Source organism: Dasypus novemcinctus, chromosome 25, assembly GCF_030445035.2.
Source record: "Dasypus novemcinctus isolate mDasNov1 chromosome 25, mDasNov1.1.hap2, whole genome shotgun sequence".
In the NCBI taxonomy this organism is placed as follows: Eukaryota; Metazoa; Chordata; class Mammalia; order Cingulata; family Dasypodidae; genus Dasypus; species Dasypus novemcinctus.
The window spans coordinates 18,324,193-18,351,496 of record NC_080697.1 but is presented as its reverse complement, the minus strand read 5'-3'; the positions used below and the strand labels follow the sequence as shown (position 1 = coordinate 18,351,496).

At 50.9% G+C, this 27,304-nt stretch overlaps 2 long non-coding RNA genes across 3 annotated transcripts; one reads left to right on the top strand and one right to left on the bottom strand.

Moving 5' to 3' along the window:
* Window positions 1-674: 674 nt before the first annotated feature.
* LOC111762715 (uncharacterized) lies at window positions 675-1,116 on the bottom strand. Its single transcript, XR_002795758.2, has 2 exons — window positions 974-1,116; window positions 675-850 (listed from the first exon to the last, which is right to left on the bottom strand). It is a non-coding gene; the product is annotated as an uncharacterized lncRNA (long non-coding RNA).
* Window positions 1,117-10,829: 9,713 nt separating this feature from the next.
* Window positions 10,830-18,509, top strand: LOC101414023 (uncharacterized). Of its 2 annotated transcripts, XR_011647462.1 has the most exons (4): window positions 10,830-10,951; window positions 11,599-11,619; window positions 13,557-13,748; window positions 18,003-18,509. It is a non-coding gene; the product is annotated as an uncharacterized lncRNA (long non-coding RNA). The 2 variants fall into 2 exon arrangements; XR_011647461.1 differs by lacking the exon at window positions 10,830-10,951 and having other exon boundaries at window positions 11,414-11,619.
* The last annotated feature ends 8,795 nt before the right edge of the window (window positions 18,510-27,304 follow it).

Here is a 27,304-nt window from a genome sequence, read left to right as displayed (position 1 = left end):
CAGGGAGCAAAACAGCTCAAGACGCAGAGGCCCTGGGCCAGGCACACCCTTCATCTGGCCAGAGGAAGCGCACAGCCACGGGTGCCCAGGGAAGGGAGGTTCCAGCTGGTCAGGCCCTTCCAGGGGGACCTCAGCCCCTGGGTGGTGCAGGACCCAATTTGCGAGAAGTGGGGGTACAGGGGCTGGGGTCAGACCTGGGGATCCGACAGCTTCTGTAGCCCACAGGAGGGGAAGGGAAAGAGGATAAGGTTTCCCAGTCGGCCTTCCAGGGCTGGGGAAGTCAAGGATGGGGGGGCACTGCCTTCTCTAGCTTCTAAGGGGCTGCAGGCTGGTCTCTAGCCTCCCCCTGTTTTCCGGAACCACACTCTCTCCAAAGCCCCAAAGTCCTCCTTTCACTCTACACCCAAGAGCTATTCTCCACCCTCTTCCTTCATGAGGCTGGCCCCCTCCTTCCTGGGGCCCCCTGGCTTCCCTGACCTTGAAGTGCCCCCTGCTCTCCTTCCTCCTTCACTGTCCCCTTCACAAGCCCCTCGTTCCTTGCCACGGGCACCCCCCACAGCTCAGCCCTTGGGGATCTGGTCTACACCGTAATGGATAGCTAAAGGACGCGTTCGCTGCAGGGTGGCAGACATACTTGTTATTGCATTGTCCTCACTTAGCAGGTGAGGACAGGATACAGGCTAGCTGGGTGATTCACCCCAGGGACACACAGGCTAGCAGGGGGTGAGGACAGGACTCCCCTTCCCGGGCCACCCGGCCCCATCCACCAGCTTCTCTCCCATGTGGCCCATCTCCCACAGCTCTGGTGCCTGGCCCACGGGGTACGCAGTATTTGCAAACTCGCAGTGTCCTGGAAAGGAAACCACGTAATCATGAGAGGACGTCTGGGCTGGAGGAACTCCCCTGCCCAGCCCCAGCCTCGTCCAGGTCACCATCCAGCCGCCCCAAGCACGGGTCGTGGTGACTCCCTGACCTGGCTCGAGCACTGTCGGGAAGGGCCTGGAGGAACGCCGAGCTGCTGGTCCCACTTCCCCTTCCCGCTCTGGCCCTGCTGAGAGCCCGGGCGGAGGAGCTGCCTTTGTCCGCTCTGTCCATCTGCAGATGAATATGATAATAATCAGGAACTCTATAGTCTGTGAATCCTGAGTGTCTCCATCACCAATCACTGCTCCATCCTATGGGCCTTCCTGGGTTGTAGGGGTAGAGCAGTGAGCAGAGCAAAATCCTTGTTCAATATCGTGATCGAAACATATTGTATAAAGCATTTCAGCCTTGGAGGACACATATGTGAAGACAATGAAGGCTCAAGTGCTTTCACTGTAGAGAAGGTTCATTGTTTTGTCTGCCCAGAACAGCACCTTCTTTTTGGGGGGAAACAGCTCCTTCAAACTCCCACGGGTAGTGATGGGCAGAGCTGCCAATCACATAGATTGCTAGGTGGCCTCCGAACCCAGGGTCCAGCCAGCCATAGAACCCCGCCCCCTGGCCACAGTGATTGGTCAAGGAATAGGCACATGATCCTAGCTGAACCAATCCGAAACCTTTTGTAGCTTTTTCCTGGTGAAAGTTTAAAATTGATTTGAAATACATAAATAATACGTGAATTCATTAGCCTTGAAAAAATTCAAACCTGAGTCTCCCTCGATCTTTACCTCCAATCTAAGTCCCTCGCCAGGGATAACCAAGGTCGTAGAGTGTGATTCAAGACCGTTTTCTACGTTTGCATACATTTAGAAATTTATGTTATAGACATACACAAACACATATGACTTCAAGTTTTGTTTTTGTTTATGCTTAAATGATACCATATTGTATGTATGGTGCTGCAAATTACTTTTTTTTATTTACCAAGATGTCTTAGGGCTTTATGTCAGCACATACTTAATACTTTGCAACAGTTCCCATATCTTCAGAGTATAAATATACCAGGGACATTTAGGTTATTCCTAATATGCTACAAATAACAACCTTGCTCTTTGTATCCTCATGCACATCCGTGACTGCTAATGGTCTGGATTTTGAGAAATAGCATCATTAGATCAACAATATCCACATTTAAAATCATAACAGAAAAAAGAAAATGCAAAAAAATAATAAAAAGTCTTTTAAAAAACTTTAAAAAACTAAAGAAAAAAAATAAAATCATAGTAGATACTGCCAAATGTCTCTCCAAAGGGCTTGAACCACTTTACCCTCTTTCTAGAAGTGTGTCAGAAGATCAGGGAGCTTATTTTCCCATTCCATGGCCAATACTTGACAGTAGCAACATTTAACACTTTTTAAAACTGATGGCTAAAAAATGGCCCGTTGCTATTTGCCAGAGTCTGGTGGTGGTAGAGTGCTTTCCTTTCTGGCCCTGGGGCTGTGAAGATGGGGGCAGGGGCCTGGCGCTCCTGGGAAGCTGGTGGATGAACCAACATCCTGAGTGGAGGTCCTGAGCATGTTTCTACTCTGAACCCAGTTATCCCACCTCTGCTGTCACCACCGCCAGCTTTTACAAGCCAACACTCTCCTCTTGGGGACTCAGGCTAATTACAGTTGTGCTTCTGTTACTTTCAACCAAAAGACGGAACTGATTAAAACATAAATGCCTGCCACCATTATTTCCATCATCCTTGTCCCTGAGTTCACAAAATGGACACTGATTAGCGAGGCTCTCTCCCTGCTCTTTCCTCTCCTCATTCACACGTTCCTCACCCCCGGCGCCCCATGCCAGGGGTCCCCGTCACGCCTGAGGATCTTTCTGGGGAGGAAGGACAGAGCAGCAAACTAAGCCCCTGGGATCTCGGAGGACGGATGGAAGGAGCCTCAGCCTGGCTCCCTGGTGGAGTCTTCACCGAGTGAGCACAGATGCCCCCAGAACCCACTTTCTCTGCTTGGCCTTGGCAGGGATGGCCTTCGATGAGTTAACTTCCTTGCTTCAAGGGACACACACACAACACACACACCCAAAGAGGAAGAGAGCAAGAATGAAAAGACAGCAGAAGAATCTGCCCTCCCTTTTTGCTTTTAATCATTGTACCCCCAACACTGAGTGAAAGCTCATTTTGTTAAAAATTGACAGTTTCGAAGAAACACAACATAAACACATAAACACAGGCTGTCAATGTTCTTTTTTTTAAAGACTTATTTTTTATTTATTTCTTTCCCCTTCCCCTCCCCCCCAGCTGTCTGCTCTCTGTGTCCATTCGCTGTGTTTTCTCTGTGTCCACTTGCATTCTTGTTGGAGGCACCGGGAATCTGTGTCTCATTTTGTTGCGTCATCTTGCTGCGTCAGCTCTCCATGTGTGCGGTGCCACTTCTGGGCAGGCTGCACTTTTTTTTTCACATGGGGCGGCTCTCCTGGCAGGGTGCACTCCTTGCCCGTGGGGTTCCCCTGCGTGGCACAGCACTCCTTGCGCACATCAGCACTGCGCATGGGCCAGCTCCACACGGGTCAGGAGGCCCTGGGTTTGAACCCTGGACCTCCTATACAGTAGACGGATGCTCTGTCCGTTCAGCCAAATCCACTTCCCTGTTAATGTTCTTTTGCTGGTAGTTGTGTTTGTTGTTTTATCTTATTAACAAAAGAGTGAGAATAGTGTGCTAAAATTACATCCCATCCAGAATAAAAGGGGAGCAGCTCAAAGTTTATTCCTCTAGTGAATCTTCTCCCCCTTTAGTACAACGCCAGAGCCCAGTCTTCCCTGGGTCGCTAGAACATGGAGCTCAAGACGCTGACAAGTGATGGCTCTGGTTGTTAGTCTAGACGGTTCTGAGAATCACCCTTTTCATGATACAATCTCATTTCTCCCTGGAATAATTCTGACAAGTCGAAATGGGATAAAGACAACATCCTCTGGCGGCGGACTTGGCCCAACGGATAGGGCGTCCGCCTACCACATGGGAGGTCTGCGGTTCAAACCCCGGGCCTCCTTGACCCGTGTGGAGCTGGCCCATGCGCAGTGCTGATGCACGCAAGGAGTGCCCTGCCACGCAGGGGTGTCCCCCACATAGGCGAGCCCCACGCGCAAGGAGTGTGCCCCATAAGGAGAGCCACCCAGTGCAAAAGAAAGTGCAGCCTACCCAGGAATGGTGCCGCCCACACGGAGAGCTGACACAACAAGATGACGCAACAGAAAGAAACACAGATTCCAGTGCCACCGACAACAACAGAAGCGGACAAAGAAGACGCAGCAAACAGACACAGAGAACAGACAACTGGGGTGGGAGGGCAAGGGGAGAGAAATAAATAAATAAATAAATCTTTAAAAAAATAGAAGTTAACCTTGGCTTCATTATATATATATAAAAAAGACAACATCCTCTTCGGAGAAGGAGGTTGTGTCCTTCAAAGTCAAACAGTAAGAAAGCAGTGAAGCTCAAGCCTTCCCTCCCAAGACTATGTGTCTGAAAGAAAATTGCTGGGTAAAGGGAGCAGGAGGAGAAAGCTGGCCAGGCTGGCAGCTGGGAGGGAAAAGGGGAGGCGTGCCCCAGCAGGGCTGCCTGGCCAAAGGGAGATTTGGGGAAAGGGCATGTACCATGAGGACTCAGAGGGAGAGGCTGTGAGATGAGCGACGACCTCCTGTGACCCAGTGAACCTTCAGTAAAAGTAATGTAAATGCTTGGCGAGAATGGATTTTTTTCTGGAAGCTGGTAAAGCGGCTGAATTTTGTGGTACATTTGCTGGGGTTGACTCATATCAGTGAGCTCGTACATTTGTCCTTTTGTGTCTGATATGGAATAATTAGAATAAGCAAATTCATAATGTCAGAAACTAGAATATAAATTCCCAGGGGCCCTGGGGGGCGGAGCAGGGGATGGAAAGTTATTGCTGAAGTTAGACAGTTTCTCTTTGGGGTGATGGAAAAGTTTTGGTCATGCATGGTGGTGATGGTAGCACAACATTGTGAGTGTAATTAACAGCACCAAATTATAATTTGAACGTGGTTAGAAGAGGGAAATTTTAGGTTGCATACATGTTACTAGAATTTAAAAATTTAAAAAAAAACAACCATGGGACTACCCAATGCAAACATTTACCTAATGTAAACAATGGACTAGAGTTAATAGTAAAATTATAATAATATTCTCTCATTAGTTGGAACAAATGTAGCAAGGTGTTAGCAGTGGGGGGGGGTATATGGGAATGCTGTATCTTCTGCATGATGTGACTCTCTATATATGTATCGGTTTTCCTCATGCTTATATCTCCAGTATCTAGAATGGCATCTGGCATGTAGTAAATGCTCAGAAAATATTTGAGGAATAAACATGTAACATTCCGCAGGCCTGCAATTTCTGCCACTCACGTGTCCATGCCTTCCTCCTTCAAAGTCGAGTTCAGCCGCTGTGGTTGACCTACTCTCACTCCCAGCTCCCACCAACTCCCTTGGCTCCCACTGCAGGGCTTACATTTCGGAGCCTCCCTCTGGGTTCCCGCAGGTTCCCTCCCCTGACACAGCACCCCTGCACCCCACCCACAGCCCCAGGGAGGTCCCCACCGAGGGCTCCATATCCGGAAAGGGCTGGAGGGCTGCAGGGAGCCCCCCAAGCCAGGCTTTTGGCTTGGGCCCATGGCCGAGGCAGGGCTGTGGACCTTTCCGCCCGGTTCATAGGGTGCAGCCTCAGGCCTGCCCCCTGCCCCCTGCTGCCAGAGGAGATTCGCACCTTTGTTAGGAGGTGAGGCTCTGGAGAAGACCCCAGCTCTCTGTGCCTCCGTCTTCCGATGAGCAGGGGAAAGCTGCCCGGTGATATGGGGCGCTGCTGTTTTCTATAAAAAGGGTTCCGATTGCTCCAACAAGCAGGCAGACACCCCGCTGCCTGCCTTCTCCAGACGGCCGCTGGCTGACCGCCCCAGGGCTGCAGAGTCCTGGGCCAGCTAAGGGTCTGGCCGCTGCTGCCGGGAGGACAAGAGCCCCGGCCTCTGCTGAACCCCGCTCAGAGGCAGCAGGTCATCCACCCAGGCGTGGGGAGGGCAGAGCCAGGAGGACGGTCCCCCCAGACCCTGAACCCCGAATGACGGCCCAGGGCAGGCTGTGGGCTGGAGAGACGCTGGTCCTGGCCCTGGTCGCAGACAAACAAAAGTCCTCAAGGCACTGGATGCAGGGGCGGTGAGCTGAGTCCCCTCTGGGTTGCCAAACTTAGCAACTAAAAATGCAAAAGATGGGACCCCTGAGATTTGAATTTCCAATAAGCATTGAACACTTTTTCGTAGAAGTATGTCCCACGGAATATTTGGGGGTCCCCTTCTGTGAAGTTGTTGTTTGTCTGAAATTCGGGTTTCCCTGGGCATCGTGTGTTTTACCTGGCAGCCCTGCGGCCCCACCCCACTGGAAGCTTCAGGCCGCGTCCCCGCTTTCCTGGGTGGCGACCCACGCAGCGCAGCTTTGAGGGGGAGAAGGGAAGGGACCCTGACTGCGGGCAGAGCCAGGGGTCCCCTCGGGCCACTTCACCCTCAAGCCTCTGGGAGGCGAGAGGGCCCTGCCCGGACCACGGGGGGCTGTGGGGGGAGGGCGCGCTAACGTTCCACAGCGCCCTCCTTGCGCAGGGGTGGTGTCGCCGGGGCCACGTGGCCTTGTAGTGTTAAGTGTCCCTTGCCCTCGTGTTCTCTCTCCTGACCCTCTCGCCCACTGCCGGACTCCAGGCCCCGTCGCTATGGGGCTGGCGTCCCAGGAAGAGCTCTGGCCCCTTTACTGGGGAAACAGACATGTGCAATTTATCCAGGGGTGACGGTCTCAGGCCCACGGCCGCCCCCTGCCCGCTGGACCTCCCAGGAGCCTGCCCGTCCCTCCTGCTGGCTGTGTCACAGACAGTCCCTGTGGCCTCTGAGCTGGACAGTGGAGACAGCCTGCAGCCCTGCCCCCGGGCCACGGCACACCCAGAGGCAGATTTCTGAAACTCAGATCTGACCGTGTCCCTCCCCTGCTCCACACCCCTCAAGGAGCTTCCCAGGGGTCTCGGGACAGTGCGGCGTGCAGCGGCATTTGTCACCTCTCCAGCCCGCTGGGCCGTCCTCTAGCCTGCGGGAGCCCCGCGGTGCCCCTGCCCCGCTCTGCCCTCTCCCCCGCAGGCCTCTTCCTCGCGCCCCCTTCACTAATCCCCTCCCCACTTCTTCTCCCCTTGAGCAGGCGTGTCCCCCCCTATGGAACAGTGAGCTTCGCGGCCCCGGCTTTCTCACCAGAGAACATCAAATGTGAAACCCTTTTGCAAGCCGGAAAGTTCTGCGAGAGGTGAAGGAGGAGTCAGGCGCCCCTGGGGAGCCTGGTTTTGCCCCCAGGTGAGGCCGCGATGACCTCAGCCGCCCGCAAGGGGCACTGGGGGGGGGGGCCCTGAAGGCGCCGGGTTGAAAGGGGTGGGGAGAAGGGCGGCGCGGGAGCAGGGCTGAGTGGAAGGGGCCTGGGGTCAGCCTGGGAACCCTGGGGAGGCGGGTGCAGGGCCTGGGGGCGCGGCCCCTTCCTTCCAGCTCAGCCCCGTGAGTCATCCGGGGGTGCCCACCCAAATCTCACCTCTGCCGCTTGAGGCAGAGCCGGAATAGTCTGGAGGATGTGCCCGGAGGACGGAGACGACGAGGCCGGCGAGGCGGTGGATGAGTCACGGGGCTGAGTCAGAGCCGCTCGGCCCTTTCGGGGCGCTGACGACGCTGTGGCAGCACAGAGGCGTTCTCCCGGCCGCACCCCTTCCTCAACCCACCCCGCCCCTCCAGGGCAGGGGAAGCCTCCCCTAGCCTCGGGGGTTCAGTGAAATCCCACCGGGTCTCCCACGTAGCTAGGCTTTCTTCACGCTCACACTCTTCATTCATTCATTCATTCACTCATTCATTCATTCATTCATTCATTCATTCATTCATTCATTCACTCAGCGTTCAGGTGCTGGGGATTGAAACCTAGTCCTCGCCTTCAAGGAGCGCCCCACGAGGCAGAGGCAGCGCGGCTTCCACGCACGCCTGCCTGCAGAGAGGGCAAGGCGCTGCAGGGGAGGGCAAGCCACCAGCGTCATCCCGGGCACAGGGGGGCATGGAGAGGCCGCCCGGGACGCGGCCCTCGAGCGGGCGGAGCTGAGAAGGCACTGCTCCCACCTGCCAGCCTGGAGTTCTCTGCTTCCCAGGGGGGCCTCTACAGAGGTTCACTCAACATTCTGCTTCCTCGTCCTCCCACCCTCCTCCTCCTTCAATTAAGGTGGTTCCTTAGACCCAGGATAGCATAGCCTGAACTAAGGGCTTCAGAACAAGAGCCAGGCTGATTGGCCCATTTTCCGTGTGAAGGGAGAGTTTGGACTTTGCATCAGTAACAGAAAGAGCCACCTGATTGTGTCAGAGAATAGGCACTATCCGAACTGGAGTGACTGAGAGGTCATCTCATTCTAGTACAACTGTTCATTTTCTAGAAGGAGAAACTCATGTCCAGAGAGGGGAAAGGAAGCAGAGTCCTTTGCTTGTTCCCATCTGTTTTTCAGACCTTAAATACATACAATTTTTACGACAAAAATAAACCACATTATAGAAAGGATGAAAAAGAAAAAAAAAAAAACACCTTAATCCCAACACTCTAACAACCACTGATAGCATTTTGCTACTATTTCTTTAGCTTTTTTTTTTTTTTTACAGAATTGTACTCATAGTATAATTTTGTATTTTACTTTTTTCACTTGACTTTATGTTCTAAGGTTTTCCCCTAGGTGGTCATGACAGTCTCCATAACTGTCATTTTAAATGATTGTATAATGTTCTAACAAGGAGATGGCCTTTTTTTTTCATAACTTGTTTAACCATTCCCTCATTGAAAGACATTTAAGTTATGCCCCAATTTGGGCATTATAAACAATGCTTAATGTTTATAATAGGACTCCCATAAATGGAATTGCTAAAAGGTGCAAAGATTTTGAAGGCTCTTGATATATGTTAGCAAATCACTTTCTTTACATTGTGCTACTTAAAGTGTCACCAGCAAAGGCCTATTTTCACTGTATTTTTACCTTCCATTATACACCATGGTTTAAAACAAAAAATAACATGTCTGTTTTAACATATGGCCAAAATGTAAATGTTTCTACCTTCTGACCCACCAATTCCATTACTGGAATGATGTAAATAATCACTATCCAAGGATATCCACTGAAGTAGATGATAGCTTGATACAAGGTAGCTTTAAAAATGTGTATGTATGTTAAAGTTCTCTGAGAGGAATTATGGGAAGGACTGCTGTATTCTACTTTACACACTCCTGGATTGTTTTCTGTTTTGTTTTTGTTTTTTTTTAAGAGTTATTTTTTTATTTCTCTCCCCCCCCCCCCAGTTGTCTGCTCTCTGTGTCCATTTGCTGTGTGTTCTTCTGTGTCCGCTTCCATCCTTATTGGCGGCACCAGGAATCTGTGTTTCTTTTTGTTGAGTTATCTTGCTGTGTCAGCTCTCCGTGTGTGCGGCACCATTCCTGGGCAGGCTGCACCTTCTTTCGCACTGGGTGGCTCTCCTTACGGGGCGCACTCCTTGCGCGTGGGGCTCCCCTACGCGGGGGACACCCCTGCGTGGCACGGCACTCCTTGCGCGGATCAGCACTGCACGTGGGCCAGCTCCACACGGGTCAAGGAGGCCCGGGGTTTGAACCTCAGTCCTCCCATGTGGTAGGCGGACGCCCTATCCATTGGGCCATGTCCACTTTCCTACATTCTGTTTTAACTTTTTAAATTCTTACTTTTATAATTAGCAAAACGACGAAGATATTTCCTTTAAAAGACAAAGGGGAGCAGATATAGCTCTGTGGTTGAGCACCTGCTTCCCAGGTACAAGGTGTCATCCCAGTACTGCCTTTAAAAAAAAAACAGGACAAAACACGTGCAAAAGCCGGCACCCATTCTTGTGTGCATTTATTTAGCATGCCAGTGAAGGCATCAGAATCCCGGCCCTGAGTCTTACGTGACCTTGGGGGTTCTCATCAGTCAAACAGCAATACCTGTAAAACGCTGAGCACGGGGTCTTGCCTTTAGCAAGTGTTAATACGTATTAACCACATTACTGTTTGATTCTCCCTGGCATTTCTTTGAGTCTGCAGAGACCCACAGCCTCAGCCACTGGCCCTCACTTATTCCAATTACCCCTCGCCTCCAGAGAACAAAGCCTGCGCCAAGCCGCGTTAGCCACAGGCCCCTCCTCGCCGCTCTGTTTGGCACCTCCTAAACCATCAACCCCAGAGAGAGGGAAGCGGCAGGGGCTGGGGGCGCATATGTGTGTGGGCAGCGCACTTGAGCACGCACGCAAGCCCGTTCCCTGCCAGATGGCCATGAGGAAGCGCAGCATTTCAAACTGGCAAAAACGCGAGCGCGTGTTTTCAGTAGAGCAACAGCTGGGGGGGAAAAACACCCAGAGAAGTAAAAATAAGAATATTTGATTTTTTAAAAACTGAAATTTCCAAGCACCCATAATGCTTAGCATCTCATGCTTATTTTCAGAAAAAGAAAAAAAATTTTTTTAATTACTTTATAGAAAGAAAAGCTGAATAGGAGAGCGCCAAATTGAGGGGTAATGGCGTGTTAAGGTTGGATAAGAGCAGAGATTTGTAATCAGACCTGCCTCTTCCACTAATGAGCTGACTAGCTCTGTGATCAAAGTTAATGAATCTTTTTGGGTCTCAGTTTCCTCATCTGTAAAAGATGGTTGTGAGGATTAAATGAGTCAGTATTTGCATACGCATAGGATGCTAATAGGAGGTATCCGAGATTGCACCCAGGACCTCGTACATGGGAAGCAGGCGCTCAACCACTTGAGCTACATCCCCTCCCCTAATGGTTTTTGTCTGGGGCCCTCTGGGTGCGTGTTCCGCCAACGAGCCTCTCAGGCAGAGCCCAGGAGCCTTTTCCCAGGAGGGAGGGCCAGTCCAGCTCCACAGGCCAAGCTTTCCTTCCTTTTAACCCCTTTCCTCGCGCACCAGGCTCGGCAGTTTGGCCAAAGTACCCCAGGCCTGGCCAAGGGCAGCAAGAGGTGGGAAGAGGCGGAGGTCCGGGGTGCTGGAGGGGCTACCGCAGCCTGGCGGAGCGGGTTCTGCTTCCCAACGACCTTGACCGATTGCCCGGGGAGGCACGAGGGGCGGCCTTGGCCCCTGCAGTCGGAGGCAGGGCTGAGGAGGGAGAAGCCGGCGGGGGGGCCGTGGGCAGGGGAGCGGCCGAGGGGAAGGGAGGGGGCGGCGGGGGCGCGGGGAGGGGGACAGGCGGAGGGGGGGCAGGCAGAGGAGGGGACGGCGGGGGGCGAAGGGAGAAGGCAGGTGAGGGGCAGGCGGAGGAGGGGGCGGCGGGGGCGAGGGGAGGGGGCAGGCGGAGGGGTGAGCAGGGGAGGGGGGGCTCTGGGCAGGGGAGGAGCGGGGAGGCGCGGGCCAGACCCCGAGGGCCCCTGCCGCTGCGGGGGTGCTGGGGGGAGGGCCAGGGCCCCCCTCCTTCCCCCCGGGGTGAGGCTGTTTCCCGAGCACCCCCCACCCCCGCAGAGGCGCCCCCCCGCGGGGTTACATCAACACGCCCCCGCCGCGTGGAGGGCTCGGCAGGAGCCGCGCCTCCCACCCCCTCGCGGCCTCCCTCCCTCCCGGCCGAGGCTGCTATTTTCGGCACCACGTTATTTCCTGCTGTGATTTTTTTCAGCCTGCTAATTCGGGCTCTGAGGTAAGCCGTGACATCCGCTCCGCGCGCCCGCCCCCGCACCCCCCCCTCGCTCCCGCACCCCCCCCCGCTCCCGCGCCCTCCCCCCGGGGCGCGAGCACCCCGCGAGGCCCCCTCGCTGCACCCTGGGACGTCAAGGATTCACTCCGCGAAGCTCGCCTAAGAATAGGCTGGGAGGAGGCGGGCTGCTCCGCCCCCGCGCCGGGTGACCCCGTCTACTACGACAGCTTCCAGGCGAGGACTTAGAAAACCCTGTCGGGGACCGGGGGTGAATTATCCCACCGAGACCCCATCCAGAGAGCACGCCCCCTGCCCATGCCTCCAGATCGGTGGGCTTTACCTGTCGCCTTGGACAAGGGCCCCTTTGGGAATCTGATGAGAGCGGGGCACCCTCTCCCCAGAAAGCGTCTGCGGGAAACGCACGCACACCCGCACACACTGCGGTTCTGCTTATGCTAGGGGGGAGGGGGGGGCATGCGCCTCCTGAGGGCCCATGGCACCTTGGGGACCCCAGGTTAAAACCTCAGCTCAAAGGTCGTGAGTGCCGCACCCATCTGCCTCCTCTTGCCAGTTCCATTCCCAACACGCCACCCCTTGCTGCCGGCCCCCTCGTGGGGTGGACCTGCTGGGATTTCACTCCCCAGTGGGCAGGGGGAGGTTGCCCTGGGAACTGCTTGCTGGGGGTGGTGGATGGGCCCCCGGGTCCTCCAGGCACCTGCCAGGGGGGACGGGCGCTGCATTGGGGTTGGGTCAGCACTTAGCAGCGTTGGTCCCTTCCCCTCCTGAGCCGCCACTTTCTCCTTTGTACAGTGGGAACCTGACCCCTGGTCCCTGCAAAGTGTGGCCTCCTTAGGGTCTCTGCAGGTGTAGGAAGCTGAGTTACACCGCCTTAGGGTGGGCCTGGAGCCAGTGTGACGGTGTCCTGATGAGAAGGAGAGGACACACACCAGAGGGGAAGCGCCCTGGGACCACTGAGGCAGAGGCTGAAGCCCGGCAGCCGCAGGCCAAGGAACGCCAGGGGGCCTGGCAAACTCCCAGAGCCAGAGGGGCGCGCCAGGAGGGAGAATGGCCCTGCCGACACCCTCGACGTCAGGGCTGTGGCCTTCAGAACCCAGAGGATGAACGCCTGCTGTCGGTGCTGCTTAGCGCTGGCGCCCGCCTCGTCCTTCCCTGGCCTACCCCGGCTCCCTCAGCGCCTCCCCTCAGTCCTGACGGGTACAGTTGCTTCCGGGCTGGTTTTTCTGCTCAAGAGTCTCTCCATCTTTTAAATCAGGTTGACTTCCGAGGCAGGACCTACCGCCCTGATAAACACTACCGGCTACCCGAGCTGCTTTAGCCCATCCTGCCAAAGCATCCTATCTGGCCTGTTAACGTTTCACGATTTATCACAGGGGTCGAGCTCTTTCCAGCCCCTGATCTGAGCTTGCGCAAGGCCAGGGGAGCGCTGGGACTGCATCCTGGCTTTTAACTGTAAATGATTCTTTTTTGTCTCCCCTTTCGTTTTTCAATCTGGCTCACTTCAGCCTCTTTTTTTTTTATTAACCGGGGAGTGCCCTACACCAGAAAGCAGAGGGCCCCACCTCCAGGCAGGTAAGGGGGTAGGCGAGGCAGGCCAGGTATGCCAGGGCAGGGAGTGTGGAGGGGCCCGTGCAGGTGCCCAGTCTATGGGGGATGATTTGCCTCTGGCCCAGGGTGGCCAGATTTTTTGTTTTTTTAAAAGAAACACCATACTTGAATTTTTGCATGAAATTTCTCAATTTTTAAAACACTGTGCAGGCCAAACAAAATACAGCTGCAGGCTGAGTGCAGCCCACAGGCAGCCCTGGCCAGAAAGGCTTTGCAGTGAGGTGGTGGAAAGCTGTTTGGCCTGGGAGTTTTCTAGTCCCCGTTATGTCAGTAATGAGCTGTGCAACCTTGAGAAAGCTGCGTCCCCTCTCTAGGCCTCAGTTTCCTCATCTGTACAATGAAGGATCCAGTTACACGATCCCAAAAGCCTTTTCAGCTTGGCAATTCCGTGGCTCTGTGGCTTTTCCTAAATGCCAGGGACCTCCTGTTTCACTGAGTCGGCCGCTTGAAGCTTCCCTTCCACACTCGCTGTACACGGATTACCACCCGGCAAAGCACTGGAGACAGTAAGTCTTTGGTTAACTGAAATTCTCCAGCGTTAGCTGCAAAACTCCCTTTTTATCTAGCTTATTGTTGAAAGGCTTGCGGAAATGCTAGAATGCAGTTTCCTGCCTTTCCAAGCTCGGGAAGACACAGCAGTACGGGCAGGGGGAACTGATGTGGGTGTCGGGGGTGGCTGTGTCACCAGGGCTGAAGCGGGCAGCCGAGAGCCGGGTCGGGAGGTCCTGGGAGGCCACTCCCAGCCGGGGCTCTTCCTAGAGCTGGCTTGTCTGTAAGTCCAGGACCACCCGGCTGGGGCCATAAGCCAACTACACTGGGGCCTCACCAGCTTCTTTGCAGGTTTTTAACCCTGTGCTTAACATCCACTTGGAAAAAGAAAATTTAAAGTAAAAAACAAAATAAAAGGAGAAGAAAAAGAGAAAGACATCCACCTGGGGGCATACCTCCCTCCCAAGCAGGGAATCCACTGAAAACTGACAGGACCTGGGACATGTATCGCGGCTGGCTGCCGTGAGGCACCCAAGCTCCTTTCCTGGAAATGCTCTGGAGCCCCACAGGTCTTGGTTTGAGTCCAGACTCTTCCATTTACTTGCTGTATGTCTTTAGGCAAGTGCCCTAACCTTTCTGAGCCTGTTTCCTCTCTGCAAATTGGCAATAAAGTGCACCTTCATAGGGTTGTTATGGGGACCAAATGAAAGGGTGTCTGCTCAGTGGCTGGTGTGGTGTTTGGGATTTAGTAAGTGCTGGGTAAATGGAAATTATTATTCCATCAGGAATTAACATCATTTACCATTTAAAACCAGACCGATTTTCCCGCTTTCAGTTAGTAGGGTTAGAAAGTCAACAGCAGCCACCTTCCACCTCAGTAGACATTTGTGCAATCAACTGTTTGCGGAGTGAGATGTTGTTTTCTGACCCTGCCCGGCCCTGTTATCCCGGAATAGAGACACCAGCCTTAAAATCAGAACCAGGATCCCAATTCTGCAACCATCATAACTGATTCAGCCAAGAATCCTCAATGGATGTGAAAGTTTCTTGAGGACAAGATATTTACAGGCTCAGAGTATCATCCCCGAAATGACTTATTCATTACAAAGAGAAAAAAAAAAAAGTAACTTTACAGTGGCCAAACCTGGCAGACCCCTCTTGAATCAAGTGGTCAAAGTTAATATCAGCCAGTACTGGGACAAGCTGACAAGGTGAGCTTCCTGAAATGGGGCCCTGAAGACACAGCCCCCCTCCTGCGAGATCCCTCATCTGAGTCTAATTGTGAGCATGCATCAGGCCAACCCAAACTCAGGGATGTTTTACCAGCAACTGCATGTACTCTTGGAAAATGTCAGTGTCATAAAAGACAAAGAAAGGCTGAGGAACTGTTCTAAATTAACAAGACCTATGACAACTAAATGGAATGTGTGATTCCAGATTGGATCCTGGACCAGGAAAAACATTGCTATAAAGGATGTTATTGAGACAATTGGACAGATTTTAATATGAATTCTAGATTAAATAATAGTATTGAAGCAATGTTAAATCCCTGATTTTTATATTATGTAAAAGGATGTGCTTGTTCTTGAGAAATTCAGTCATAAGCACTTAAAAGTAAAGAGGTATATTCCCTGCAACGTACTCCCAGAAGCTTCAAAAATGAAATTTAAGTCTAATATGTGCATACATACTTATACTTAACAAGGGATCCGTGAGCTTGAATTGAAATTTTTAAAAAAACATTATTCTTGTGGCAGCACATTGGAGCGGGTGTGATACATTTGTTGAATAATACACAGGACAGTGTGGACTTCGTAAAGGTTCCGTGGATTTCACCTGACTGGCAGAGGGGTCCGTGGAACAAAAAAGGTACAGAACCCCTGTACTAGAGAGAAAAAGAGAGCAGAGATGACAAAACAAATGAAGCAAAATAGGCCTACTGTAGAGATATTGCAGGTTCATTTCTAGACCACCGCAAGAGAATTACTTTCAAAGCTGGAGTCTTATCGTCTCAAACTCTGCCACTGCTTTATCAGCTAAGGTTCCATAATTCTAAATCCCGTGTTGTCATTTCCAGTGTTCACAGCGTCTTCACCAGGAGTACAGTCCATCTCAAGAAACCACTTTTTTTGCTCATCCATAAGAAGCGATTCCTCATCCCTTCAAGTTTTATCATGAGCTCGCAGCAATTCAGCCACATCTTCAAGCTCAGCACAGGGTTGCCACAAACCTTCAATTTGAAAAAAAAAACAAACCCAGGGGGAACAGATGTGGCTCAAGTGGTTGAGCACCTGCTTCCCATATACAAGGTCCCGGGTTCAATCCCCAGTACCTCCTGAAAACAAAGCAGACAAATGAAAAAAACCAGCTCTCATGGGAGTGGTGGTAGCTCAGTGGTTGAGCACTTGCTTCCTATATATGAAGTCCTGGGTTCAATCCCGGTACCTCCTAAAAAACAAAACCAAACCAGTATCTGCAGAGCATAGTATTGTGAAGTGCAGTAAAATGAGGTACACCTGTATATGGGAGTTCTTTACTGGTCTTCCAGCTTTTCTGTAAGTTGAAATTTTCAAAATTAAAAAATATATATATATATAAAAATCTGAGCCAAGCATGCCAAGAGGCAGCACCTCAGACCATCTGCCTCTGCAGTATGAAGTAGAAAAGCCCTGGCCTTGGAGGCGGCATTTGAACCCAAAGCTCTGTAAGATACTTAACATCGCCAGACCTGTCACCTCATTCTAAAATACAGGTGAGGGAAGTGGACTTGGCTCAACAGATAGGGCGTCCGTCTACCACATGGGAGGTCTGCGGTTCAAACCCCGGGCCTCCTTGACCCATGTGCAGCTGGCCTATGTGCAGTGCTGATGAGCGCAAGGAGTGCCCTGCCACGCAGGGGTATCCCCCACGTAGGGGAGCCCCCCGTAAGGAGAGCCGCCCAGGACGAAAGAAAATGCAGCCTGCCCAGGAATGGCACCACACACATGGAGAGCTGACACAATAAGATGACGCAACAAAAAGAAACAGATTTCCGTGCCACTGATAAGAATAGAAGCGGACACAGAAGAACACACAGCGAATGGACACAGAGAGCAGACAACTGGTGGGGGTGGGGGGAAGGGGAGAGAAATAAATAAAATAAATCTTTAAAAAAATAAAAATAAATAAAATACAGGTGATAATAATACCCCTCTCTGAGAGGGGTTAAGAGGCCTAAATGAAGTTGTCTATGTGGAAAAACACCTGGCACCTAGGCACATGCCCAAATTGTCACAAATTCTACACGTACATGCTAAGGATCCAGAAGTGACGAATGCAAACCCAGTTCTTGCCCTCACGTAGCTTATACTCTAGTCAGAAAGACAGAGAATAGACGAGTAAGCAAACAGGCAGATAAATAATTACAGGCTGCTGCTAATTCTGTGAGGGTATTCGGGTCTGGCAATAGGGGTGGGGAGCGATGGGGACCCTACATTAACTCGGATGGCCAGGAAGAGCGTCTCTGAGATAATGACATTGGAGCAGGGACTGAAGGTGAGAAGGAGCCAGCTACTGAAGCAGGGGAAGTGAGGGAGGCTGTTGGCAAACCGGGGGGGGCGGGGCACTAGCAGGAGCAGGGAGCTGTTCCTTCTACAGCAGACCCCCGGATGGCTCCTGGGTGCTCCTTGAGGGAAGGGGCAGCACGGCACCCAGCGCAGGTTAGACACTGGGTGTTGGATGAGTGGACAAACAGGTGGGTGTCATTTGGTTCCAGGTTGCCCACAAGGAGCTCTCCCCTCTCCCAGCCCCCCGCCTCATGATTTAGGGCCAAGAAAGGAAGCTTCTGTAACGGCAGCTCTGAATTTTCCCCTTTAAACATGGTTTGGTCTGTGGGCACCTTTCTTCGGTCATAGAACTGGAAGGGACCCAAAAGCCCCCGGGGGCCCATCCCCACGTTAGGAAGAAAGCAGCTCAGTCCCGGAATCGGGACAGACTTGCCAAGATCCGTGGACTTTGTTGGGGGGCCCATGTCTAGTTCCTTCCCCAGCCCCGCAGCCCGCCTTGTTTATTTGTTCAGTAGGTTTGTTTCAGCCATGGCACAGCTTGTTCCGACTCTGGAACATTTCTGAGATGAGCCAATTTTTTTAAATCATAGAAAATAAGTGGATTGCTCTTGGCGCTAAAGGGTGGGGCGGCCAGGGTGGGGAAGCGGGTTCTACGCCAGCTTTGGGGCAGAGTTTTGGCTTAACCTTTGCTGTCTTCTTTTCCCTTCCTGCCCTTGGGAACCAAAGAAGGAACTCCATCCAACAGGATGTCCTGCCTCAGTTTCTCCAGGACCAGGATGTGGAAAGACTGGGCTGTGTAATCCTAAAATTTCTGGTTCTCATCTCCATCCTCATCAGCTCCATTCTATTCTTCCTGGTTTCCACCAGCCAAGTTCAAGCCCGGTTGGCCAGCTGGGGCCGGTGCCCGGCTCGTTCTGTCCCCTCCGCCGGCATTGTCCTCTCTCTTACCCACCTGCAAATTCTTACTTATCCTTCAAAAGCCAGCTGTGATGTCACCACCTCTCATACCTTTGACTCCTAGGGCGTCTGCCAGCTACTTTTTAAATTTTAAAAAAGCTCAGGCAGGATAAACAGAATAACTAGATTACTGAAATTCTTTGTTTTTGCCTTACTGCGAACTAATTCAGTGCAGTCATGCTAGTTATTACCTCTCGTTGCTCTGAAGCACTTACTGGCAATTGTGTAACTATTTGAGTACTGACAACTTGGAAATGAATAATAAATGCAATTGGTTTGGCTGACCGCGTAATTTATTTCATGACTTAGGGCTGGGGTGGTAAAGGTGAGGAAGACAAAAGGAACCCCGATGGTAGAGGCTGTGACCCTAAGGTCCTGCCCAGTCTGTGCAGGCGGCTGCCTCGTTGCCCTCCAAGGCCTGAGACAAGTACTCAGAGGATTCACTGAGTGGGGACGAGGAAACTCCAGCTCTGGGGTCCCCAAAGCCACTGCCAACCTCAGCTGACAACCTCACCCACAGGGACAAGGGCACTGTCCTAGCCTCGGGCTCCTTCTCCCTAGCTGGGCAGATGCCCCATCCTTGGCACACCCCTACAGACGGTGGCACTGAGGTTGGTAGGAACCTGGGCTGGGGCCACGTATTCTGGGACCGCCTCTGCTCCTTTGCTCCAGGCAGCGCCCCAAGAAGCAGGGTCTGGCCAGCTGTGGGAGGTGCTGTTCTCCTTCACTTCCAAGATTTGCTCAGACCTTAAAAATCACAGCCAGGCACCCAGCCTCTCGTGCCAAAGAAAGCAGGGGCTGTCGGAAACCTCCTTGGGAATCTGGAGGAGAGCAGCTTCTTTGGCTCCCTCTCTTCCTAACGTGAGATCACTGAATCAGGATGACAAAGCCAACAGCGACGTGCTGGGACTTGATTCCAGACGGACCCCAGGCTTTCCCCATTCCTCTCCAGTCCTCAGAATGGTGGACCCAGGTGTGGACAACAATCTGAACTGGATCCAGTGCTAGGGATCGTGATCCTGGGAAACGGGCTCGTTGGGAGGCCTCCTGCGTGACCGGGAGGAAGGAGGTTCTGGGGAGAGGAGCTTGGTAAAAGAGGGACGCAGTGGATTAGCGCCCCCGGACTTTGCACTGAGCTTTCCAGGCTTCCGAGTGCTCATATAGTCTAATTTGAGCTAAGGAGGGCAGGATTTCTTTTCCCCACCTCACAGATAAGGAAACTGAGGCTCATTTAAGGTCAGCGATTTAATCAGGCTTACATGGCTTAAGCACGACAGAGCCAGGCTTGAGAGGAGTTTTGGGACTCTAGGTACATCTCCCCACCACTCCACTGTTCCTCAAATCTCAGACGTTGGTGCACCTGCTCCGTGGTTTTTGCCTTGTTCCACACCACCCAGAGTACTATCTCCTTAATGCTTTTCTTTAAATAAAATCCCTTAAAAATTGACCTCATTCTAATGTGTGTATTTAAATGTGTAGCAACTAAAATGAAGCATTTCCATCCACATGCCCTAAAAGTCAGTTCCCATGACTAGTGAGATACTAGTGCCACCCTTTGAGAAACTGTCACACACACACACCCGAAAACCAGGAGGTTGAAATGCTCAGCCAGGAGCATCGCTTAGGGCTGCCCCGTCCTGTGCCTAAAACCACAGAACTATTGGATGGTGGATGATAAGACAGGAGTGCGGATCCAGGTCCCAAGGGCTGGGCCCTATGTAAACCCAGTGACAGTCCTAAAGGGAGCACCCTTCAGAGAGAAAGAGGAATCAGCTGCAGGCCTTGCTCTTCAAAGCTCAAACCTTCACCAGGGCCTGAAAGCTGAGGAATGAGCAGAGGGTGTGGAATCAGAGAAACGCAGGTCTGGACTCCGTCTGCCTTTGAGCACATCACTTTGCGGTTCTTAGCTTCACTTTTCTTAATTTTGAAGCAGATAAAATATCTCCTCTTTCTACTTTTTTAAGACAGGAGATTGCGATGAAAAATGGGAAAAACGTTTGTAAACCGCAGAGCTGTATCACAGTGTGTAGATAACAAGTAGATTAGCCCAACCCCCTCCATCAGTATTTGAGTTACTACTGGAGAAGGACTCTCAAGGAGAAACTAAGCACCAGAAACAAGCTGGTAAGAGATGTTGGGTCTTCTCCAGGGTCCCTGACTTGCTGCTTCCTGGTCTGGGGCCTACGAGGTTGGTGCGCTGACCCGGCTTAAGCCGGAACCCTTTCGGAGTCCTGCTTTTCTTCCAGGATTCTTCTGCTTTAAGCCTTTATCTCCTAATCTTGGGCCCTACTGCGGTTGACTGCGAGAGCATGGGTCTTGACTGCCCCCTGGTGGCCACCCCGCCCTGGTCGCCCTGAGTTCTGATGGGGAGTGCGTGACAAAGGCAGACCAAAGAAACCCAGGCCAGCCCTCAAGGTCAGGATTTTCCGGAGCCAGCAGAGGACTCCACGTCCAAATTAAAGCCAGCTGCTGGAATCCAGAGCTCCTTGACGGGAAGGGCTAGTTTCTGCCTGGTTTTGCCCCAAGTAAGACAGGCACCCAAGGCCTCCGGCTGGATTAAGCTTGCTAAAATGATCGTCGGTTCTTAGGTGGTCCAGGGTGCCTGCAGCAAGGACGTGGAAAGGAAGGCAGCTGTGCGGTGCCCCCTCTCTGCCAGGAAGATCCGAGGCAGGAAGGGCCAGGGCTAGAACCTGCCCTCCCACCCCACCCCTCCCATTTAAAGCGAGTTAACTGAGCACCCATTTTGGGGGAAGGGAGAGGACGATGCAAAATTCAGGAATTCGCAAAGCTTACAAACACGAACAACCCGGGCACACAGATTTAATGGACAGCCAGCCCCTGGAGTCGGGGCTATAGAGGAAGAGGAAATAAAGGGCTGGGACTGGTGGGGAGGCGGATTCGTGCAAACCTTGGGCTTAGGGAGGCTCCCTCAAGGTGGTGAGACTCCCCTGGCGGCCGTGAGCTAGGACTCCCACGGCGTGCCAGCGGTAATTACATTTTTTGGTGCTGTTTCTGTGTCAAGCCTGGTGAAGGGTTTTATAGCCATCGCAGTTATTAAATCTCCACAATACTATGAGGTGGGTATTATTTTCTTTAATAAACAAGGAAACTGAGACTCAACAGCCACACTTGAAAGAAAATAGAGAAGAAAAAGCCAAGAGTGTATTGGAGGGAATAATACTCTGTTGTTACTAAAGTATCAGGTGCACAGGGCCGGGGGTCAGAAAGGGAGGGACAGGGCATATGGGGGGGTGTCATGGTGACCACAAAGTACAGGAGCCAATGACGAGGGATTTTAAAGCCTCAAACAAATCTGGGCCTTACCCTATAGATAATAGGAAACCTTCTGAGCTTCCAGGACAAGGGATTCTGCTAAGGGCTGTGTTTTAGGATAACTCAGGAGACACGTGGAGGCGAGCTGGTGAGGCAGAGACGAGGCCTGTGAGGAGCCATGAGGTGCGGGGAGCAGGGGGTAGGGTGGGGGCAGAGGCCGAGGGGTGAACCCAAAAGTCTGAAGATAGACTAGGGGACCCCTGTCTGTCCCCTCACAGGCTGAGCCCTCCAACCTGCCTCATCAGCGTGAAGTCCTGGGCAGGGAGAGAAGGACTTCCGGTTTCCTGTGGAATAGAAGCCTCAGTCCCACCCTGGACTATGCTCGTGGCAAACCTCCAAAACCCAAAGCAGAGCAAGGTCTGCTCAGAGAAGAACTCTTAAAAAGTGTCCTCGGGAAGCAGACTTGGCCCAGTGGTTAGGGCGTCTGTCTACCACATGGGAGGTCTGTGGTTCAAACCCCGGGCCTCCTTGACCCGTGTGGAGCTGGCCCACGTGCAGTGCTGATGCGCGCAAGGAGTGCCGTGCCACGCAGGGGTGTCCCCCGCGTAGGGGAGCCCCACGCGCAAGGAGTGCACCCATAAGGAGAGCCGCCCAGCGCGAAAGAAAGTGCAGCCTGCCCAGGAATGGTGCCGCACACACGGAGAGCTGACACAACAAGATGATGCAACAAAGGGAAACACAGATTCCCGTGCCACTGACAACAACAGAAGTGGACAAAGAAAACGTAGCAAATAGACACAGAGAACAGACAACCGGGACGGAGCGGGGTGGGGGGAAGGGGAGAGAAATAAATAAATCTCGAGGCCCACATCAAGGGACGAATCTCAGGATCCAAGAGTGGCCTGGCACCAGGAAAGACCACATCAGTCTGATCTTGTCACCCACCACCCAGAGGTCAAGGAGAGTTTTATGTCACTTCCCAGCAGTCTGGCATCTGGTTGTACCAAATCCCGTATGGGAACTCAGCCTCCCCACACCCCGCGGGCTTTGATTCCTGCCGTTGATTGCCACAGGGCTGGCAGGTTTCCCTCTGGCTGCCTCTCTCAGGAAGCCGTCCACAGCTGCTGGCCTCTTGTCACACCCTATCTGGGAGGTGGCAGCATTTCGATGGTAAAGCAACAGAATTCCCAGGCTGCGGCTAAAGGCTTCAAAGTTTCCCAACCGGGCTAACTCCAGCCATTTCCATTGAAGTGGTAAAGGGTAGGATATGGCTTGGGCTACAGGGAGGTATCTGGGCTTCTTATTTCCAGTCCTGAATTGGGACAATTCCAGGGAAAGTATTTACAAAGCACTCAACAAACATTTATCGGATGTGCCAGGCATTGTGCAAAATCGTGGCAACAGTGGTCCCTGCCCTTCATTTCCGAGGTGATACTTGCCACCTCATCATTTTGTTTTATTTTTGCCATTAGACAATATTGCTCCAAAGTCTCCCAAAGCCATTTCTACCTGGTGAATTCTGTGTCCAAGGAAACAAAACATACTTTAGAATCCTAAAATGATGCACCAAATAGTGAGCCTTTATAGGAACTTAGATATTCCCCAAAGAATACCATGTGAGAAGTACATCTTACGTCAGTGTTCTTTCCTTTACAACACGGCAAAGTCTGTGCTTATGAAACAGTGACCAGATTTTAGCTGATGTACTTCCAAAATGTAGTCTCACCCTCCAAGTCCCACCCTCCAGAAAATCAATAGTGGCTGTGTTATGGTGATGCAAAGACTTTTTTGTATTTTATTTTTTAGTCATACTTCATTCTTTCCCTCTTTTCTATCCTAAAAATTACTACACTAAATAATATTTTCGTTTTCTCTAACTATCCTTAATGTGACTAAATTAAGATAATAAACTTCACAGGCCACCAAGTAGCCTTGGACAAGAGTTTTAACCTCCAAGTTCTCAGTTTCCTCAACCATATACTGGAAGATATATGATAGGACGTACCTCACTGAGTTTATTATCAAGGATAAATGAGAATCCATGAAAAGCACTTAGCACAGTGGCTGGCACCCTGGGGTCACTGAATACATCTTAGCTGTCATTATTGTAAATTTTTTCATTTAAAAAAATGGTTAAGAGAAGAAAGTTTTGGCTTTCCAGGCAAGTCTCAGCTCCCTAAAAAATTCCGAAAGCAGACAAGGACTCATTTCAATGCTAAATACGTACCAGATTTTTCTCCTCCAGAATACTGCTCACTGTGGAACGTATGCTTTACCCGTCTTTCCCAATAAAGGAGCAGTCATAGCCAAAAAATGTTTGTTCCAGTAACAAAAACAGGGAGACTGGCTGTCCAAGCCTGGGGTCTACCTGCAGAATTCCTGTCTGCTACCTGGCCTGGAATCTTCCTGTTGGTATCCCCTGACTCTTAATTAGGTTTATTTGGTGGAAGACTGCATTTGTTCTCCAGCCATCTAAGAATCAGACTTAGACATCCAACTGCTTACTTGATCTATCTACTTAGATGTAAGGGGCATCGAGCTCAACTTGTCCCACAGTGAATTTACGTTCTCCTCCACCTCGACCCCACTGTTCCCTTGTCTCAGTGAATGACCCCATCACCCATTCAGATGGACAAGCCAGCAGTCTAGGAATCACCCCCATCCTTCCTTCCTACACAATCCGACACCTAGTCTTAGCTCCTGCTTCTTAAAATATTGCTAGGATCCACTGACCTCTTCCCATCCTGACCTCCAGGTAGTTCCTCACCTGGACTCCACTGACCATCCTCCTCTCCCATCCCTCCTCCACACTGGAGCATCAGGGTTCTGAAGCCCAGATCTGCTCGTTTCACCATCACTAACACCCCACGGCTTCCCACGGCTCTCTAAACACAGAGGCAGATAATGACACAGAACTCCTGGGAAGGCCAGGACAGCTGACCAGGGACACCGTGCTTGATTGGAGGTGACTTACTGTATTCCTGCTGTAATAGCATTTCTTTTTCGTGAAACTTTACTTTGGTTTCAATGAAAAGGAGATTGGATCATAACTAACATAGCTGATTAATAAGCATGACTGTGGCTGAGAGGACAATCTAGGGATGTCAGTGTTAATTGAAAGGCAGCTAGAGGATAATCTAGGGACTGCGTAACAGTGATTTCGGTGGTATGTGAGGATTGTGTTTAATAATACAAATACCAGAATGTTCCTTTATTAAAAGGTGTTAAGGGGAAGCGGACTTGGCCCAGTGGTTAGGGCGTCCGTCTACCACATGGGAGGTCTGTGGTTCAAACCCCGGGCCTCCTTGACCCGTGTGGAGCGGGTCCACACTCAGTGCTGATGCGCGCAAGGAGTGCCCTGCCATGCAGGGGTGTCCCCGCGTAGGGGAGCCCCACGCGCAAGGGGTGCGCCCTGTAAGGAGAGCAGCTCAGCGTGAAAGAAAGTGCAGCCTGCCCAGGAATGGCGCTGCACACACGGACAGCTGACACAACAAGATGACGCAACAAAGGGAAACACAGATTCCCGTGCCACTGACAACAACAGAAGCAGACAAAGAAGACGACGCAGCAAATAGACACAGAGAACAGACAACTGGGGCGGGGGTGGGGGGGGTGGGGGGGTAAGGGGAGAGAAATAAATAAATCTTTAAAAAAAAAAAGGTGTTAAGAATACGGTGAAACATGGAAAAAACACAACTAATGTAACTTACAGACTACACTTAACAATATTATTTTTGTGGCAAAGGCAAAGAAGATACTGTATCAGTAGTAAGGGTCAGAAAAAAGAATATGGGATTTAGTTTTATGGGATGTGAATATGATCAAGGTTTTTTTTTCCAATTTTTCCACTAAGAAGGAAACTTTGGTCATGTCATTTAACTAATCTGTGTTTATTTATTCTTATTTCAGAACACTGGAGAAGCAACTGAATTTGTTTTTAGGATTAAATAAGATAAATGTGCCTAGACAGGATTTTTAAAGTAATGCTTCCATAATTTGTTAAGTTGCCTTTTGTCTGTTTTATTTTTTGAAGTTGAAATAAAGTTAAGAGAAAAAAAAAGGAGATTGGAATACCACAATTTCTGGCAACCATAAAACTGCAACCCAGAGTGTTCGGGAGTGGGATAAGGGACTTTTGAATATTTGAATAGAAACTTAAAAAATATCTAAGAACTGGGACAGCACTGCTTTTTTTTTAAGATTTTTATTTACCCCCACCCCCATCATCTCTGTGTCCATTTGCTATGTGCTGTCTATGTCTGCTTATCTTCTCTTTAGGAGGCACTGGGAACCGAACCTGGGACCTCCTACATGGAAGAGAGGCACTCAATCATCTGAGCCACCTAAGCTCCCTGGTTTGTTGTGTCTCATTGTCTTTCCTCTTTGTGTCTCTTTTGTTGTGTCATTTTGTGTGTCAGCTCACCACGCCTGCCTCCCACACCATCTTCCCTTCTCCAGGAGGCATCAGAAACTGAACCCAGGACCTCCCATGTGGTAGGCAGAAGCCCAATCACTTGAGCCACATCCGCTCCCAGCATTGCCTCTTAAAGGTGTTTCATAGACTATCTTGACATAGATGAGACTCTGAGGTTCAACTACTTTAGAGCAGGGGTTGGCCAACTATAGCCCACGAACCAAACCTGGCCTGCCATTTGTTTTTATAAAGATATATTCACTGGAACACAGCCACCCTCATTTGTTTATGTCCTGTCTATGGCCATTTCCCTGTCACTATAGCAGAGTTGAGTAGTTGTGACTGAGACTGTATGGACTGCAAAGCCTAAAATATTTGCCAGCCCTTAAAAGGAAAAAGTTTGCCTGCTGGTTCTCTTTTTTGTTTCATGAACCTCTTTGTTAGGTAAAAACCATGGACCACTTACTAAGTCCACACTATACTGTGCATTATTTGATAAATATATCACACCTGCACCAATACATCCCCAAAAAGATAATGCTTTTTTTAAATTTTAATTCAAGCTCATGGATGCCTTGTTAAAAGCCCCTGCTCTAGGGGAGCAGATATGGCTCAAGCAGTGGAGCGCCCGTCTCCCACATGGGAGGTCCCAAGTTTGGTTCCTGGTGCCTCCTAAGGAAAACAAAAACAGACAATGAACAAAACCAATGAGCAGACAATAAGCAAAAACAAAACAAAACAAACGAACAATGAGCAAAAACAACAAGCAGACAATGAACAAAAACAATGAGCAAAACAATGAGCAGACAGACAAGGGAGCCAACCTGGGAAAATAAAATTAAAAAAAAAAAAAAGACCCCCCCCCCCCCCACCACCAGCTTAGAGGATCTCCACAATGGAATGCACATTAGAATCACCGGGGATGCTTTGAAACAGCACATCCTCAAAGGCATTGATTTAATTGGTCTGGAGTAGAATCCAGGCATCAGACTTTTTTAAACGTTTGTTTCCTCTGGTGATTTTCTTATGCATCCAAGGTTGAGAATCACTGATCTAATCAGGCTCCTTTCTCACAGATTAGGAAAGCCAGGCCCAAATGTTATGATTTGTGCCTGTTTGTAGTTATGAATGACGACTACTACTATCTACATAGCTCTATAAAGCACATCCACCCGCATGATCCCATATCTCATACCTTACTAACAAATCTAAGATTCAAAGAGCAGGAAGAATTACTCTGTTTCATCCATGACAGAATTGAGATTCAAGGAATTTATGAAATGTGCTCCAAGTCTCCTACGTAGGAAAAGGGAGCTACAAATCATGAGCAGGTCATTTGAGTCAAGTCCACCAATCACTGCCATTAATTGTACAAGTTTACATA